General features: G+C 38.6%; 1 protein-coding gene across 6 annotated transcripts in view; it reads right to left on the reverse strand.

The window, feature by feature from the left end:
• The window catches only part of osbpl6 (oxysterol binding protein-like 6), a 67,247-nt gene extending 50,632 nt beyond the window's left edge, over positions 1-16,615 (reverse strand). For all 6 annotated transcript variants that reach the window (XM_084121848.1, XM_084121846.1, XM_084121850.1 and 3 more), the window contains exon 1: positions 16,476-16,615. The gene's annotated coding sequence lies outside the window, so the exon portion shown is untranslated. The remainder of the gene's footprint in view (positions 1-16,475) is intronic.
• Between the last annotated feature and the right edge of the window lie 3,746 nt (positions 16,616-20,361).

The following is a 20,361-nucleotide window of genomic DNA, read 5'->3' on the forward strand; positions in this document are numbered from 1 at the left end:
AATAGTTTTTTTTTTAAATGGGACTTTGATTAAATGGTTAACACAAGCTCAAGATATTCTCACATTTTATACTAAGACATAAAATACATCAGCAATTTTTAAGGCGGTCATTAACAAGCGTTGTCTATGGGACTACAGAGGTTGTCGGGGGCATTAAACATCATCATGCCGAACATGATTTTGGAAGGATTAGGACTAAGTCTAAACATTAGGGGTGTAATGACAGTAATTTTTATTTTGGGTGAACTTATAACACAATACATAACACCAAACTCAACAAAAATAGTGCTGTTATTTTTGTCTTTATGACTGAGTTCCCCATGACCGTTTGAAATATATATTCATGCTTGTTTAGATGAGAGTGTCAGTCATTGAAATGGTTGGTGTGTGGTTACCTGAGGACAGGAACAGAACAGCCAAGCCTATCAGACACCAGCGTAACTGAGCTCTCACACGGATCCCACTGCCTCTACACACACACACACACACATACATATGACCTGTCTATCAAACTGACCCAACACAAAGCTCCTTCTCAAACATGCAAGTGTTCGATTACATCTGATACAGCCTCTTCTCCACAAGCACACAAGCAACAATCAGAAACCTCTAGCCTATAACTAATGCAACAGTTAACAACAGGAGTAATTACTCACTAAACACAAGCTCTAATAAGCCAACAAGAAGCCTTTAGGAAATCAATCTAAGACCAACATATCCATACAAATTATAATTCAGAGTAATATATCTAAAATCCAGTAACCCAAGAGTAGCTCAGGTAGAGTAACACACTGGACTCACAGCCAGTGTTAAATATTAATGTTCCAGGACTATAAGGTATGGAGTAATTCAGAAGCGTATCCTGGGAGATTTCCCGTTGGGATTCAACAAGTGAGTCTCTCCAGATGTGTTTCATCTGCGGATGTTCCTCAGGAACTGCTCAGTGAATTTGGTTTCACGACATTTAATGTGAACCGAGACGCTCAAAAACACAGACTTATTCAACAACAATAAAATGGAGAAGAGAAGCACATATCCTGAGCCATGAAAGCAAAATTAGATCCCTCCTGTCGACCAATCACATTTATTAAGGCTAATTTCTAATCATTAACCTAATTTATGGAGAAGAAACACATTTGATCTAAATGCCATTTTATTTATACAAATTTTGATTTGTATAATTACTTGTGATAATTAGCTACTTGATACCCAACCCTCTAAGAAATTCCCCAAATGGAATAAAGAAAATGTCTCAATATTCCTTTTTTTTCTGTTAACGTTTTCTGTAAAAGTCTTTAAGCTTCTCTCATCACAGCATCTGATGTTTAATTCCCCTTGACTCAGCACAATCCTGCCAGACAGGAATAACGGGAAAACCTTCCTTCCACTGACACTGACACTGTTAACGGGAAATTGGGTTCATTCTTCCATTCATGTCACATATTGGACTACAGGTTTTCCGTAAACCATCCCTCAGCACAATGGAGCTTGATGAAGAGCTTCAGAGAATGTTGTTGTACTAAGCGAACCCCCCACACAATGCCTGTTGGTGTGAGGTGTGTGTGCGGGCCCACGTGCCCCATACTGTGCACAGATCAGCTTCACTGCGCGCTACAGCCATTTAAGACCTCACAAATGTCATTGTGAGTCAGCTCTAGCAACTATCCACAGTACAGGACTCAATAAGTGTGTCACTTACTAGTGTTTTCACAATACTGGCATTTATAACTTTGATATACCTTGAAGAATATTCATATTCAGTACCACTGGGAAAACGGCCATATAGACATATATGATCATTTGGGTAATTTTGTTGAAATAGCTTTCACACGCACAGGGAGGCTTTATTTAAAACTTTGAACTAAATTTATTAAAAAAAGACAAGTAAACATTCAGTAATAAAATAAGAACAAATAAACAAATTGCAAACAACAGCACGTATAAATACAATAGAATAAATAGACAAGTGAAATAAACATGACTATAGTTTTTCAGGTGGGCCTAACAGTAGCATTCAGGTGAGAAATACTACAGAGAAATGAAATAAAATTATCAAATGTATAGCAGTGGATCATTTTCACTGTAAAAATTAAATACCGATTAATGCTTACAATTAAAGTGTTTCTGTCTCTTGTCTGATTAACGTGACAGACGACAGCAGGTTTATGAGGCTGCTGTCACTTTAAGAGCGAACACACAGATCCAATACACTGATACACATGCGTTTTCTTTCTCAACTATTTACGTTCCCAAACTGACTGTGTCTGCATGAATACTTCCCAAGACGCCATTTTGACATAGTTTTGTTTGTATTCGGCCGTTTAAAGGGATAGTTCACCCAAAAATGTAAATTACTCAAACTCAAGCTGTTCCAAACCTGTATGAATTTATTTCTTCAGCTGAACACATTTTGAAGAAAGAAACACATACAGTGATTTGAAGAATGTCAGCAACCAAACAGTTAATGGACCCTATTGATTTCCATAGTATTTATTTATTTATTTTTCATATTATAGAAGTCAGTGTCAATCCTCGTCTTACTCATGTGTCTTACTCACTAAAGGGTTCAGATTCCTGTCCCTGTCCAGTCCTCAAATGTTTTTGGACAGCCACATTTTGTAAGGATTGCTCTGAGCAAAAAATGCCATGAAAAGGTCCTGATGTTGGTCACTACATTTTTCTTGCAGCCGTCTAACTGTGAAAATCATGTCCAGCACTTCCTGAAACCACACTGTGACTCAGTGATGTTCAGTTAAAGGGGACATATCATGAAAATCTGACTTTTCCCGTGTTTAAGTGCTATAATCGGGTCCCCAGTGCATCTACCAACCCAGAAAGAGTAAAAAAAACCAGTAACTTTGTTTTGGTGAGCCTTTCTCTGCAAGCATGTCAGAAAATAAGCCGATCAGACGTCAGAAATCAGATGCTCCAAAGGTCTAAAAACAAAAAAATGCAATAAAGTGCAATAGTGGCTGCACACTTTTTCAGAGGATTCAGATTGATTTTCTCCATAGAAATTTAAAATTCTCATAAAAATATTTTAGCCATGAATACATACTAAGATAAATCACAACATTATCCAACAAATACAAAGCTACAAGACAATGGTGCAATGCAAAACTATTCACTTATAAAAGCACTGCTATTTCATGACAATGACATGATTATGAAAGTATGAAAACAATATGTTTTATTGGCTTCAAGGGAATGTTATCATTTTCATTTCCATGGAAACAGGAACATTCTCTGATCGGTGATGGATTATGGTTAGTGTAGTTCTTTGGGACTTTGACTATTAAACACAATCTTTTAAAAAATAAAGTGACATTAATGGACCTTTTCCACGTGCACTCTCTTCAGCCGTGACTATATTCACAGCATATGAAAGCATCTCTGTGCAGTGAGTGTGGATTAAACTGTGTGGTGTGTTTCAGATGCTGAATGTCAACAGCATATTTAATTATTAAAGTTGTTCTTCTGCAGTTATGTAGTTCAGTGGTTCAGAAGGGGTCACCGCCTGGGGAGAAAATCTGTTTCTGTGCCTTCCTCTTTTTATTGAGTCTAAATTGCTTCTTTTGTAGGATAAAGACCTAGAAAACCACAGACTATATCCAATGATTGTTTGTGGATTTGTCCAGCATATAATAAAGCTTTTTGAAGAAAAATGTACACCAAAAAACTAAAATAAATCTCTTCACAGATCACAATTTAGTAATGTCATTTCACACTTGTATGAAAAGGAAAATAAATGTTTTTTCTCATTAAGACGTGTCACGCCAAGCTTGGCCTAATAATTTTTTACCAGCCATTTAAATGTTTTCCTATTCATAAAAATAACCCCAAGTTAAGTCATGAGACAGAAGGCAATGCCTCTGTCACGCTCAGTGCGATCTGTGAGTGATCTGGCAATTAAAGCTGAATCTCTGTGATCATCATGACACCTGCTGTGTTTGCTAGGGCTGGCCTGACACTATTGATTAATCAATCTGAATCAATCTTCATTTGACGAACCAAGATCGACTGATCTAGTCTATGCTGTTTTCAGTAATGTCACTAAACATTATTTGTAGTGCCTGGCATCCATTAATCGCAATAAGCTCTGTGCTATTTTGATATGAAACAAAGTCTCAGCTTTCAAACTCTATCAAGACAGCGTGACGGATTGCTTCAAACAGTTAACCCATCATATCTTCCTCTTCAGCTACAGCACAACATCATGGACTCTGTTGCTGAGTTTAACCGTAAGTATTATAATAACACACAAACTGACAGGGTTCCCTGAGTAGATTATTAGTTGAGAGATCGTTTTCCTTATGAAATATTGACATGTGCTGTGCCTTATATACAAATATTACATTGAAACGAGCTTATAAAACAGAATCGAATCGATTTGTGAAATCTGACATGAACATATTACTGAAATATTGTGAAATATTACACTAAAAAGTGTATTCATTATGTTTTGTAACTTATTAATAGTCACGTTTTGGACCGTTAATTAACAAATCTTAGGTAAACACTATCACTGGGTATAAGATTTGTTCATTAACGGTCCAAAACGTGACTATTAATAAGTTACAAAACATAATGAATACACTTTTTAGAGTAATATTGTAGTTATTTTTAAATAGGATGTTAATATAAATATACACTAATATTATAGTATAGGTTGCTTGTTAATAGTGTAAGTCCATGGATTTGTTGGCGTGTGTTAATTTCAAACTCACGACGGATCACAACATGCACGTTTTCAACATATTAAAACATGGATGCAACATTTTTCAGCGAATAGCATTATTTTAATTGGACTGTATGGCTTAGGAATACTTAAAATATAATGCACGATTTATGGACGACTTCTATGATTGCCTCATGGTGCTGTTTGGAGATTGTCACCTTGTCACTTTCATTGTACAGGAAACAAGTGTGATAATTATATCTTATCTTCTTTTGTGTTGCACAGATGAAAGAACTTCCTTTGGGAATGAGATGAAGGGGAGTACGTTTTCATTTTCAGTCGATTATTTCTGAGAAATGCTTGTTTTTAAGAGTCCCCGACGTTGAGGGAAGCTGTGGGTTGCAGAGGCCTTCTGAAGCCTATCCTCGGCACCATCGTTTGATCAGTTCCAGGCTGTTATGTTTGCTGTATCTCACCAGCTGTTCCTCCTCCTGTGTTCATGCAGATTAGCCAGCGGAGCTTATGAGGCCAATCGTCGTTGTGTTCATCACTGCCACTTCCCAAGCTATACCGAGGGTCAACTGAGGTGCTGTCATTTCTGCAGAGAGATTAGAGAAGTGCCATCTCAGCCTCACCAGGTTTCCTGTCAGTTAGGAAGTCTCTTCTCAACGGCCGTCAGCTGAAAACAGATTCCCATGGGAAGTTGATTCCCATCTTCAGTTTATACATAGCTGAGCAGTTGAGGAACTTCTCTCCTCTTTTTCCGAGGCTGTTTGACTTCATATACTGTGCTCACCTTCACAAGCTCCAAATACAGCAGCATCAAAAAATAAAAATAGCACCATAAAAGTGGTCCATAAAACCTGTGTGCTATTTAGTCATACAGTAGCTTTGTGTGAGGATCTGACAGAATTGTAATTGTTATTACTGTTGAAGTCCCCATGTAGTCAATCATTTGATCCCTTAAAACTCATCTTTGATCAGCAAAATGACATATTTAAACGTTTTTTCCTTGAAAAAATATTTATTCATGCCTTAAAATATCTTGAATGTAACTGGACACCCTTGCCTCATTTAGTATACGTGGTTCTATGAATATGCAAATGAGCCCCGCCTCCACTCACTCACTCAGCTCAGAGATCCACTCGTTGACGATCACACGTTGATCTGATTGGTTACAAGGTAGTTTGTGACGTCAGAAACACCAGCGATTTCAAAGCGTGTTTTTGAGACTGTCTTTGGTTCACTGCAGTTTTAAGGAGAAAATACTCAGCAATGCTGTCGACTTATGAATTTACACATGGTTTGTCTTAAAGCATATTAAAAACACCACATAGACACATAAACAACATTAAAAGCTGGATTTTCAGCACAGGGGGACTTTAAGATAATTTTATGGGGACCTTTTGTCACTCCTCAAGCTCAAGAGTGTCCGTCCCATGCCAAACATCACATTTTGTGTTTTACTGAAGAAAGTTTTATCATGTATCCAACCTGGGTCTCTTCTGGGAATTGGTTCTCTCAAAACCCAAGATGTCAGTCTATGGAAGTGATAGCAGCTTTTTTTTTTTTTTTTTTTTTTGACTGATGTGGCTCCGCTGGTCTATCTTGCTCATTTCTGTTTGAATAAGATGAACTGAAACCCCACAAAGATGCATGAGAATATAGGCAGTCTACGTTTCGTCTTCTCTAGTGGCAATTCTTGCTTTAGGTTCTCTTTCTTATAATCTCCCATTATTGTGCGAGGCCTGTGGATTCCCTCTCCACCCTGATTATCTGTCAGCAAACCTCTCCCACACATGCTTCAGGCAGAATGGAGATACTAACCAAAATTAAAGACACAAATGTATGGATTATTATTACAATGGCCATTATAAGAATGGCTTCTTTAAGAAAAAAGTTCAAGATGAACAAGATTTTCACTATTAGCTATTAGCACTAATCACATTTTCATCTGAAAATATAAAAATATAGTTTCTCTGTCAAACTGATCCGCATTGTCAGGAATTGTTTTACATGGCTAATCCACTGTGAAAGTAACATGGAAAGGTTAGAAAATGGAAGTGTCCTTGCTTATTTGGTTCAATAACAGGGTTTTATCTGATTTGTTAGACGAAGAGCACAGACGTGTGAGGTATGTTGCATTGGGAGATATGTAAAATCCTCTCGACAGGAGTTGAGATCTCACGCTGCTTCATCTGCATCCCGGAGCAAAGACACAGTTGTGCCCTTTATCAAGTCGCCTACTAAATCCCAAGGCAGGGACCGATTAGGAGTCGCTTTAGGGTGTCATTTACACCTGATGTTAAAGGTTGGGTGGGCAATTTGTGTTTTTCATAAACACTCAGGGCCCTATTTTAACGATCTAAGCGCACGGTCTAAAGCGCACGGCGCAAGTTCTCTTCGGACATGTCCGAATCCACCTTTGCTAGTTTAACGACGGGAAAAATGGTCGGCGCTCCCGGCGCATGGTCTAAAAATGTTGTCTCTATTCTCATAATGAGTAATGGGTGTGTTTTGGGCTTTACGTGCGTTAAACCAATCAGAGTCTCATCTCCCATTCCCTTTAAATGCCAGTTGCGCTCGTGCCATGGCGGATTCGCTATTTACATGACGGAATTTGATAGTGGAAAGACCGAGCGGGTCTGCTCGTGCGCAAGGTAAAAGTGTGCAAGCAGAACATCTACGGGACAAGCCGGATTCCACCATATCTTTATGTACACAATAATAATCTTTTACATTGTAATCCTTTTATTTTAGATATTTGTCATGTTTATATACTGCTGTACGTGCGTCTCTGTGTGTTTAATAAGCAGAGTGTACGCGCGTTGTGGACCCGCCTATAGGCGCACATTACTAACGCACTCACTAAGTAACAAAAATATATATATATATATATATATATTGCGCCATTGACTTTAGACCAGGTTTCAGATGGTCAATGGCTCAGTCTATTTCAGTCCTTCAAAATAGCAACAGTCCAACAATGCGCCTGAACACACCTCGCTTTCAGACCAGCAGCCCATGGGTGCACAAATGGGCGCAAATGCATTTTCTATTTAAACAACGGGGCGCAGGATGTGAAAATGATAACTGCGTCGGGCTGAAACTAGCAAAACACACTTGCGTCTCGCTTGGCGCTGCATTGCATCGGGTGTAAGATAGGGCCCTTAGTGCTATACTGCTTCCCTAGTGGAATAAACCTATACACCAAAATCTAGCCTATTTAAAATACATTTATTTCATTCTAAGTACAAATCAATTAACATATTTACTGACATATCACTTAAGACTTACTGATAAATATTAAAATTAAACTTTATTTGGAGTACGTCTTTATTGCACAATGCACATGCATTACTATTAAGCCTAAATGTGTTTTAATATCATTATTAGTAAGGATAGTATGATCTCTGTATAATGTCAGTCGTTACATGCAAGATATGTAAAGTGTACCTGAAGTATACTTGCAAAAGCTCCACTTTAGCACAATCAAATACGCTTATGTATATCTTTAGTTGGACTTCAGCACTATTTCTGGATTATTAAAGTACATTAAGTACAACATTAGTTGTTTCAATTGAGCAGACTTTAAGTATATCAATTTAGTATACCAACAGCAGGGTATTTCATTATATTAAATGTATTTATAGTATACTTAGCATTAAATTAATGTATTTCAAATATATTTTAGTAAATTTATTTTTCACTAGGGTTGAAACTCTCTTCACATCCTGATAGAAATCAATAATAGAAGTGGCATAAATATTAAAACATGTACATATATCTTTTGTGGAAGTCTCAGGACCAAAAAAATGTTCGTCCAATCACTGCATTCGGTCCGAGAGCCACAAACAAACAGCAGCCGCTGTTCATCGAGCTTACGCTGCATTCACGCCACGTCATAACCGTTCTTACGAGATGGAAACCTGTGACGTTCTACCCGGAGCTGTTCACGTCCTCAGACTCGGATTTATTCTTGTTCTAGAACCCGTTTACTCGGATATACGTCACAAATAGAGAAGAAAAGACCATTACAACATCTGCTTCATGCTGATTTAAAACAGAAACGGACAAAATGGAAATGAGCAACACACCGTAGATGATGTATGAGGAGCCATTTGGAGGTCATCAAACTACAATAAAAATAATGGATTCCTTATATATCCTTATATATTGTCTTCCAAATTTGCTTTGTCATTCAAGACACAAGAGACACAACTTTCAAAACTCAAAACTTCCTCCCCAGTCCAGCTAATGAAACTGAGCTGTACAGAACTCACGTGACTCTGAACTCAGACAGATGAATACAGTACATCTGAACACACACATATACATGTCAATGATGGCTGATACGTATTCAGAAACTCAGCCCGTCACAGTGAGGTTAGAGTAGATATGTTTTTAGAAAATGTCACAATCAAATCTAATGCAGGTGTTGCAAAGATTATTAAGTTGATGTTATTAAAGGACAGAGCAGAAAAGTCTTTAAGACACCCAACAGCAAATCTGCAGCTTGTGAGTAAAGGTTCGGTCATAATAGCGAAATATTGGCCAAAAAACGTCGCAGAAAAAATTCTCTATTGTCTATTGTCAATAGTGTAGCGATGCATGAAGCACAGCTAACCTAGAAGCCACTTTCAAACCCAGCAGCTTTCTGGTGGTCAACGAACAAGCTCTCATGCAGAAATACAGATTGTATGGATTCATAATATAATTCGCCGGAGTTGAGTCGCACCTTAAGTGCAGCAAAGTGCTGTTATGGATTTGATTTATGTTTTGCTCAGCATGGCGTTCGTCCCCACAATAAAAATAAAGTAAGTGGGTAAAGTTCAATGGATTAAAATGACATGTTCTGAGCACAATTAAATCAGTTTTATATGCTGTTATGTATTATGAGGTTGATTTTTGAGCTTAGTGGGCTTATTTGCGCTATTCCTAATAAAATCATTTGACCCAAAAAATAAAGTTAACACTTACGTGCAGATCATTAGTTCTTTTCACGCTAAAGAAGATTCTTAATTATAATATTTTTTATGTTTTTTGTGGTCACATGCAGTGTGATCTGATAGCTGCAAATACTCATGAAATCCATCTTTCAAATACAGAGAAGAATAATTTTTAGAAGATACTTCAACCAAAAAAAATATTATTTTTTTGTCATTATTCACTCTCTGATATGATAGATGATATTTTGCTTATTAAAGCTATGGTCTACGATTTCAAAGATTGTTCATTATTAATAACCTCGTTTAGATGCTGGTTATGGTTCTACAGTACAATCCTAACAATATGAAGAGAAAAAAGAATGAAAAAAATCCATTCACTCTATTGGGTGTACAGCTGCAGAGAATTTGTCCGGCCGGACAGCTTACATTGGTCAACTGCTCTCATCCAATCCCCCGCTCCACTTGAAACTCCACGTGGCGCTCGCGTCTCCACCCCACCGCACCCCGCCCCCCTCCTGCGACATGAAATTTTGCGGGCAAGCAGCTGACAGTCTATGGTAGCTAGCAAAGTAGCATCAGCTCAGCAGTGGAGATTTGGGACTGAAAACCGACGCTGACACGGCTGACTTTTTGTTGAGCAGGTAAGCATTTATTTATACTTTTATGGTGTGAGGTGTTACATAAATAGCTTTTTATCAGTCTGACAACATGCTCATGCTGCCGGTCGGCTTTGGAATGTTAGCCGTTTAGCATCGCCTATCACGGGTCAAAGTAATTATATTTCTTGAAGTGCTTGAATATATTTCAGCCTAGCGGGTTTCTGTTCGAGCCGATCGGAATTTGAACAAGATGCGCTGTTTACTACCGGTGATCACAGCTTGACTGAGTGACGTTGTTCAGGTCGTTTCCCGGTGGGAGGGATCAGGTAGCACAGAGGGGAGGGGTGTGTGTGTGGAGGGGTGGGTTGAGTTTTTTAAAACTTCCCAACCGTCTCAGGCTTTCTCGACCGATTTTCAACATCGTAGACTACAGCTTTAAATTAAAGGTGCAACAGTCGAGTGCATGAAGTGTCCAACCCTCCACACTTCATTTTTTTTGTTAATTTTAGTGTATTATCCGGGTATAATGGCGCTTTTCCATTACCAGTACCAGCTCAACTTGACTCGCTTCGGCTCGGCTCGCTTTTCGCTCCGTTTTCCATTGCAGATAGTACCTCCACAATAGTACCTGGTCATTATAGCGACGCCGCAGGAAACTGCCGTGACTTAATCTTCTACGCAAGACACACCCGCTACCCACACACACAGGACAATGGAGGAAATCGAGTGTATGCTGTTTTTGGATGTTTTTGTTTTTGCTGTTATTCAGGATACTCCGTCTGGCGCGTGCAATGATGACGCAGTGAATAGTGACGATTCTCTCTGACCAATCAGCAGTCTGTCGTGTTTTCACGTCACATTTTAGTATCGCCTCAGATCGCTTAGAACCTCGCCGGAGGTGATACGAAAAAAAGTACCTGGAAGCAGGTACAGGTACAACTTTTACACAGTGGAAAACCAAACAAAGCCGAGTCGAGGCGAGCTGGTACTGTGTAGTGGAAAAGCGCCATTAGAGAACTTTTTCTTTTGGGAATTTGCAGTGTGATTATTAGCACTATTAATACTTCATATTTATAAGTCATAGAATAGTGCACAAGTATGTGACTTGGGCGGCACTGAGAGACATTTCTCAAAATATCTTCTTTTATGCTCCATACAAGAAAGTTTTGTGGATACTATAAAAATAGCATTTTTTCAGTCTTCTCAAATGGTAAAAATGGCACAACTTTTACAGTGACTGTCAGACAGTAGCAACACAACAACAGAACTGGAAATCTGATTGGCTCCAAAATGACCGTAACAAATGACTGCATTTGGTGTGAAACAAATAATTTATCTTTTTTAATTTTCCCAATAAACAGCAAGTGGGCTTATATGATCCATGGGCTCTTTAAGGTCACATCCCCTACACATGAAACTAAGGGCCAGATTTACTAAACAGGGCAAATTAGCATGAGACCGCAATTCACAAACAGAGGCGATGGAAGTGGAAAGGTCTGCACGTGATCTACTGATGACACGCACATTAAAGGGATAGTTCGCCCAAAAATGATATTTAAGCCATGATTTACTCACCCTCAAGCCGTTCGAGATGCATATGTCAATCTTTTTTCAGACGAACACATTTTCAGTTATTTTAGAAAATGTCTTAGATCTTTCAGTGGTTATAATGTGAAGCAATGGGGTCCAGCTGATTCAAGTCGCAAAATGTGCATGCATCCTTCACAAAAATAATCCATCCGGCTCCAGGGGGATAAACGAAGGCCTTCTGAGGGTAATCCGTGCAGTTTTGTCGTAAAAATATACATATTTAAAACTTTATAAACGAAAATAACTGGCTTCCGGTGGCGGTCGGTGCGCGTTCATGGAGATGGTTGCTGGCATATGACGTAGGACGTAACGCAGGAAGCGTCGTGACGTAGACCGAGCGTGACAGCGCAGCCAGAGAGCAGAGCAAAACAAAACTCTACGTTCGCTCTACGTCACGACGTCATTCATAAATAATGCGCTGTCTTCAGCTCAGCGGTCGGAGTCGCGCGTTCATGTGTTTTGGGGGCGTGGCTTTGGAAGGAGCCCAGAAGGGAGGGGGTGGAGTGAATGGAAATAATGAGCTGTGTTTACAACAGTCGTGAGAGGTCTACAGACACTCGATTTTTATACTCTCTTTTTCAGAGTACTTATATTTTAATTATGTATTGGTATATAAAGACAGTTTAAACAAATTTGGAATGTTTTTTTTATAGAAAAATCCTACCTACCCTACCTTTAATGTTGAGAAAGCAATCACGTCATAAGCTTTAAATATGAAACTTCCCCGGCTAATGAATGCATAGAAGTGACCAGCTGGATATAAACTAATGCAGAATGCCGATAGATGGTGACAACTGCGACATAAAACATTTGCTTGAGGTTTGCGTGTTTTAACCGCTTGAGGTACTAAAGTCCTCACAGACTCGACGGCAAACACACTTCTGTTCTCTCTCTGCTAATGCAGCATCTAGTCAACAAATGAATTACTTTATAATGATATGGCAACATGTACTTTAGTGTTCTGTATTCGTACCGTTTCGCTGTGTGTGTGTGTGTGTGTGTGTAGGCTGCATCTAAAGTGTCAGCGCTCTCCGTGTAATGTGTGATGTGTTAACGTAAACAACTCAGCAGTGATAGTGTTATTTGTCCTCTAGAGGACAATAGTAGTTATAGTATTATAATAGAAATCGAATGCGTTTCTCGCCGCTCTCCGGCAGTCAATCAACTATCGGCACCGATATATCGGCAAAACCAAAGAATCGGTCGACCTCTAATAATGACCAACGCAATCTACCAGGTCGTCTTTAAGACGTACTTTTTTCAGGCGGTAAATAATGCTGCGAATACCAGTTAATTGACTAGCGGAAACTTCAGTTAATCACCTTGCATGATTCTTTTAGGGCCGCTGTCACTGCAGAGTTTAGCTCCAACCAGCTCCAACACACCTGTTTAAAAGTTTCTAGTATGCCTAGTGAGACCTTGATTAGCTGGTTCAGGTGTGTTTAATTGGGGTTGGAGCTAAACTCTGCAGGACAGCGACCCTCCAGGACCGAGATTGGTGAACCCTGATTTAAATACTCTCCTCCCATACATGTTTGCTTCTGAAAGGGAAACTCCTACAAATGCACATGCAATAAGATCAGCCGCAAAAATAACCCTGTCCACGCCTTTTCACTGCGTGTCTTCAGTAAATCCTGACAGTAGTTTTATAACGCCAAAACAGGGTTTACGCTGGCACAAGCTGTTAGTAAATCTGACCTTTTCTCAACTCGCTGCTTCCACCTGGTCAAGACCGTAACAACAACAACAACAACAACAGAACTGGACATCTGATTGGCTCCAAAATGACTGTAACAAATGACAGTGTGGATTTGGTGTGAAACAAATCATTTATCTTTTTAATTTTTCCCAACTAACAGCAAGTGGGCTTATAAGGTCACATCCGCTACACATTAAACTAAGTGTGTGAACAGAGCTTTCCTCCACTTGCTGCTTCGACCTGTGTGAGGACGTCACTGGCAGAGCATGTACAACTCCAGTAAACACAGAGGCAGACAGTGAACAGATGGACACACCGGCTCAGACCGGACCCTTTAAAGCAGGATAATGTCCCGGGCAAGACACCCGCCAAGACACGCGAAGAATCAAGCCGCTCCGTGAAGACTCGGGATTAGAGCGAGGCACACAAGCACACGCTGCACTGGAGATAAAACTCATTACTTGTATTGATCGGGATGTAGCTTTTGTTCTTTTATGTGGGACACCCTCGCCTGAACGCTGAGCGTGGGACGGCCAGGATCCTGGAGCAGCAAACACTGCTGGGCCACTCCAACACAGCACACTCATTAGTGGTGTTTACTAAGACAACACCACTATTACTACACGCATGCTTGGGTTTAGTGTGTGTGTGGGCTGTGTTGAAACCACTAACTGAGTGAAAGTTCACCCAAAAGTTTTAATTGTCCTTCCAAACCTGCATGATATACTTGCCTTGCCTTGGTAACTCTAAAATAGGTGTAGTACTAATTTACTAAAACCAAATCAAAGAACAAAAAACATAAGCGAATAACATAAAAATGACAAAAGCACATAAATTACTAAAACTTACATTTAAATTAAAATTCTAAATTCTGTGGGAATTTTTTTGAAAAATGTAAAGTGTTTTTGCCCATTTAATGAAAGTCAATGGGGTCTGACACGGTTTTGAAGTACTAATTTGCTAAAACTAAAATAAAGAACAAAAAAACTAACTAATAAAAACTACAAAAGCACATAAATTAGTAAAGCTTAAATTCAAATGAAAATATATGAGAGAATTCAAAATTCTGTGGAATATTTATATTTTTTATTATATAGGCTATATAAAAAAATATATAATTTGTATATATATATTGTTTCCCATTTAATGAAAGTCAATGGGGTCTGACATAGTTTTGGACACCATTGACTTTCATTGTATAGAAATCTTTCAAAATATCTTCTTTTGTGTCCCACAGAAGAAAGCAAGTCATTGGTGTGTGTGACTCATTCTGCCGGGTGTGTGTGCGCTGCCTGAAACCACGTGCCGAATTGAGGAGCGGTCTATGACCACTTCTCCAAACGATTAGAGTTCCTCCGTTCCTCAGCCTCCATTACAGGTGCTTTTCTGACTCCACAAACTCTGCTTGTGATTGGCCACGCAGACGGTGTCCATGACGACAGCATTCCTGTCCCAGCGTCCTGCATAATTAAAGGAGCCAGTAATTGGCGTAATCAAGCACTGGGTCAGTTTACAACCGTTAGAGGGTCTTTGTATAGTCCAGGGAGGCGCAGACGACAGAAGAACTGGGCTTTCTTCAGTGACTAAAGCTGTGAGGTCCACCGACATCCAAAACCGGCCTTAATTACATCATTATAACGACACAACGCACTCATGAAATAAAAGACTTGCAGAATCAATGTAAACGACGAGTTAATTCATAATCATTTTAGTGTTTAATTAATTAATAAAAATAACAACAGCACATAAAAATTACTAAAGCTTAAACTAAAATAAAAGCCCATTAATTTTTATTTTATTTTTACATTTTTTCACTCTCATTGGAAGAGAGCAGCCGGGACGCTCTATCAAAGCTCTGTCAAAGCTTGAACCGCCACTGAATAAAAAAATTAGACAACTTTTTATTTTAAAATTCTGACTTTTCCTGCAATTGTGAGTTTACATCTCGCAATTCTGACATAATAAACTCGCAATTGGAAGTTATAAAGTTAGAATTGTGAAATATACTCATAATTCTGTGAAAATAAGTCAAAATTGCGAGATATAAACTCCCAATTGCAAGTTATAAAGTCAGAATTGTGATAGCCTATATAAACTTTTTTCCCTCAGAATAGGACTAGGCTATATAACTCACAATTGTGAGTTTAGGCTATATCACATAAGAGTTTTTGTATTATTATTATCCAGTGGCGTAAACAGTGGCGTAAAAACGTGAGGGTGAGTAAACGATTATTTTCGATCTAGGCTATACACCTTCAAACTTTAGGATAGAAACTAATTAAACAAACTCTATTGAAAGGACAGGTGTGTTGAGTTTCTGCTGCTGTACTGTAGTTCACAGACAGTTAAACTAGAGTCAATGACTATGAAGTCAAACTAGCCATCTTTTAGACTGAACTTGATGTCCATATCATCATAACATCTTAAATCTGGGGAATACTCGTGTCTCTAAAAGACACACCGCAATGTCACTGCCTGACCTTGGGTGTTCTGACCCCAAAACAGTCACCGGGTGTTGGACAACAGGGTCCAGATCAGGGCCAGACCCCCAAAACCCAGCCCGGAGCATTAAACCTCAAGCACACACACACACACACACAGGTGTTCAACACCAGCAGAAGCATAGCAGCACTTCAGGACGGCACGGTTAGGTAAACAAGGGTTTGTGTTTCAATCATCTCATATGAGGTCCAGTTCTTCGCAGATGGTCTGAGGAAACACATCATATAAGACTCAAGAACACACACAGGCTTCACATATATGAGCAGAATAACTCCAGAGGAGAGTTTCCCATCTGTGAAGATGCGTGGCTGCCATTCATCCATTTTAATCAGCTTATCAATAATATCTAGAGGACATAGGCGACGGGAGCTCTCAATCCTGAAGGAAATTAGCCGTTGGTGTGTGTGTGTGTGACAGAGAGAAGAAAATATAAACCATGAAACGGAAGCAGTACGTACCAGCGGTTCGGTGTCCACATCGGCTCTTGGCGCAGAAACCGAGAAACCCGATGCTGTGAATTAGCGAAGCTGTAGTCGCCGTCGTTTTTTTATTTTTTTACCCCAGCCGGTCAGCGGTCAGTCCCCGCAGATAATCACAGTAATATTGGAGGGTATTGTCAAGGTTAGGTGTATGAAAGTGAGGAAAAGTGCTGTCTGAGGCTGGATTTGAAGGCAGTTTAGACGGATGCTGCGGTAACGGGGACTGCAGGTCTGCGGTAAAGCCCGGACCGGATCACAGCCAGAGACGCTGGACGCCGGAGACACACAAAACCAGGAACCTGGATCACAGGACGGATTCCGGCTGGAGTTTCTCATGTGTTTTAAGAAGTAATTAACGTTATCGGTACACACACACACACACACACATTGATAGAATAAAAAATATACAAAATGGACTAAATGAAAATCCAATAGGATAAGGGCAATGGAGTGTGTGTGTATGTGTGTATACACATATATTGTATAAAAAATATACTACAGGACAAAATGAAATAGGACAAGGGCAATGCAATCACCATGGACAATCACCATGCAAACCTCATATTGTTTCACACCTATTTATTTGCCATTCTAAATCATTTAAAAAGGTTTTAGGGCTGCAAACCGAAGAGCTTATTAAATTAGCAAACATCCAATCATAAAAAATAATGTGTACAAATCAGTAATGAGTAATACACTAATGAAACCTCATGGATTTAAGAACTGAACAATACTTATTTGAACCCTGATGAATGATTGGAATATTAATTTTCTGCATAATGGATTCCGCCTGGAGTTCCTCATGTTTTAAGAATGTAATGTAGAACTTTATCGGCGCACACACACACACACACTTATATATATTTGATAGAATAAAAAAATATACAAAATGAAAATCCAATAGAATTCCAATAGGATAAGGGCAATGCTCAGACAATCACCATGCAAACCTCATATTGTTTCACACCAGTTTATTTGCCATTTTAAATCATTTAAAAAGGTTTTAGGAATGCTCACTGAAGAGCTTATTACATTAGCAAACATCCAAGTATAAAAATAAATGTGTGCAAATCACATTTTCTACCAGTAACTTTTTATCAAAAAAGTATAATAAGCTTAAGGATTAAAACAAGGATTTAAGAACTGGATTTGAACCCTGATGAATGATTGCAATATTAGTTCATGTACTTGCAGTACATACTGTACAGCATAACATTTTTAAAAATGGTATGAAACAGGATGTAATATTATAAACAACAGTGTTCATTCTGGTCACATGATCCCACAGCTATTGTTTCAAATTCTGTGTTTGTGTTTTTAGTCCACATTTGTGTAATAACATCTTATTTGATTGGACTGCCAAAAATGAAGTCAAGAAATGTAAACTCGTTTGAACTTCTGTAGCCAACAAAGCACAAACACTCTCTGTTCACTGTTCATTTTGAAGAAGTATTGGGTCATTGAGGTTCTTCAGTGAATGTAGATGATCTTTAATTCACTCAGTGAAAACATTCCCCGTAATATGGCAATGTAATACGCTATTCTGAATAGCCCAAGTTGTTTCTGCGCTGGGTGTTGTGGATGCGATTAATATCCTACACATTATGATCTAATCAAATTGTATTCAATTGTATAACTTAATGTTGTTATTAAATGGTCAATATTTTGTATAAAATAGTAATAACAATGCAACACACAGAAATGTGTTTAAAACTGAGCTGTGTTAAAATGATTAAATAGAGGGACTTATTGTGCAAGGTCTTGAAAGCCATGAATTTAATCTCCCTCCAATTACCAGATCAAACAGCACATTCATCAGATCCATCCGAGAATGACACCGCTGATCCCTGAAGCTGTAATGAAGCCACTGAACGCCTCCGCCTGCTGGACAGAGAAGAGGAACATCTGCAAACATCTGCAATCACTTCACGGTTTGGCTGATGTCAAGCTCTTTTCATTTTTCAACCCCTCCACTACTATTAGAGGAATATCCTATAAATAATAAATAGATAAATGAATAATAAATGCTTTAAAATAATAAATATCCTATTTCCCTCAGACATGAAGTAGAACAGATTGAGAACATAATTTCAGGTTAACTTCCAGTTCTCTTAATTACCCAATTCTGTCATAATGTACTCACCCTCATGTTGTTGATCTCTTTAGGAACTTGTTTTAAAGGGGTGGTTGATTATGATTTCACTTTTCTAACTTTAGTTAGTGTATAATGTTGCTGTTTGAGCATAAACAACATCTGCAAAGTTACAACGCTCAAAGTTCAAAGCAAAGGGAGATATTTGCTTTTAAAGAAATCGTTTTTTAAGGACTACAACAAACGGATGGTAGAGACTACACCACATTCATCCTGGTTAAGTGACATCACCAACCCTAAAATGTACATAAACCCCACCCCCTGAACACGATTTATAGATTATCAAAACAGAATATGCTAATCAATGACTAGAAGATAACTACACATCAGCTGCATAAATTCATCAACTAACCATTCAGAAATGTCCTGTTGCTTCTACATGTTGTCACCTCTTCTTGAGTCTCTCCATCATTGTCTGACTCCGGTTTGAACATAAAAGGCTAAAAGTTTTTGAAATGTTCAGTGCATGTCTGTGTGAGGTAAAAGGACACAAGCTCCTGAAGCTCCGCCCCCTGTGCCGGGAGCAGCAGCTCATTTGCATTTAAAGGGACAGACACAAAAACGGGGCGTTTTTCTCACCCTCCAAAAAGTGACAATTTTAACATGCTATATAAAAATATCTGTGGGGTATTTTGAGCTGAAACTTCACATACACACTCTGGGGACATCAGACTTATTTTACATCTTGTGAAAAGGGCATCATACCACCCCTTTAAGTGTCAAAGTGGTAGTTGCGTATCTATCAATGTAGGGGCAGAAAGCTCTCAGATTTCATCAAAAAGATCTTCATTTGTGTTTCGAAGATGAACGAAAGTCTTATGGGTTTGGAACAACATGAGGGTGAGTAATTACTGAAATAATTTAGATAAGTGAATTATCCCTTTAAATACATTTCATACCCTGCATACAGACTGTCATTTTACATGTACAGATCTGTTACTTACAGATCTATGGTTCTGTATAAGAGCCTGTATACAGTTTAAACTATTCTCAATTTTATCCCTTAAAACTAAAAAAAAGCACCATAAAAGTGGTCCAAAAAACTTGTGCGCAAGTCATACAATAGCTTTGTATGAGGATCTGACAGAAATTGAATTCTGTTCCTCACAAATAGCTGTTATACATCTTAAAGTCCCCTGTAGTCGATAATTGTATCCTATAAAACTCATCTTTGAATACCAAAATGACCTATTTAAATGTTTTTTTCCCCGAATTTTTTTTCTTCATGTCTTAAAGGTCCCATGACATGGATTATTTTATTATTTTAGAATGTTTCCTGGGGTGCCCTTATAATGTTAGTATGTTTTTAAGATAATTTTTTTTAATAATTTAGAAATAAAAGGCATTTTACCTAGCCTGATTTTAGTCTCTGATTTGAACACTCTGTTTGAAGGGGCGTGTCTGTGTGAGACTTCAGTGTAAACGCCCACTGCTGTGATTCTTCAGTGTAAACGCCCACTGCTGTGATTGGCTGCTGTGATTCTTCAGTGTAAACGCCCACTGCTGTGATTGGCTGCTGTGATTCTTCAGTGTAAACGCCCACTGCTGTGATTGGCTGACATGCATATGAAATAGCTAGCATTACATGTGGAACTCTCTCGAATACTTTTACTATTACAGCTATTATACGTTTTTACTATTACAGCTATCGAGATTAACGAATCGTGAGAAGTTTTTTAAGTATTTAGATCTATTCCCATCACATAAAAGGTT

The sequence above is a fragment of the Abramis brama genome, assembly GCF_963993115.1.
Source record: "Abramis brama genome assembly, chromosome: 8".
NCBI lineage: Eukaryota > Metazoa > Chordata > Actinopteri > Cypriniformes > Leuciscidae > Abramis > Abramis brama.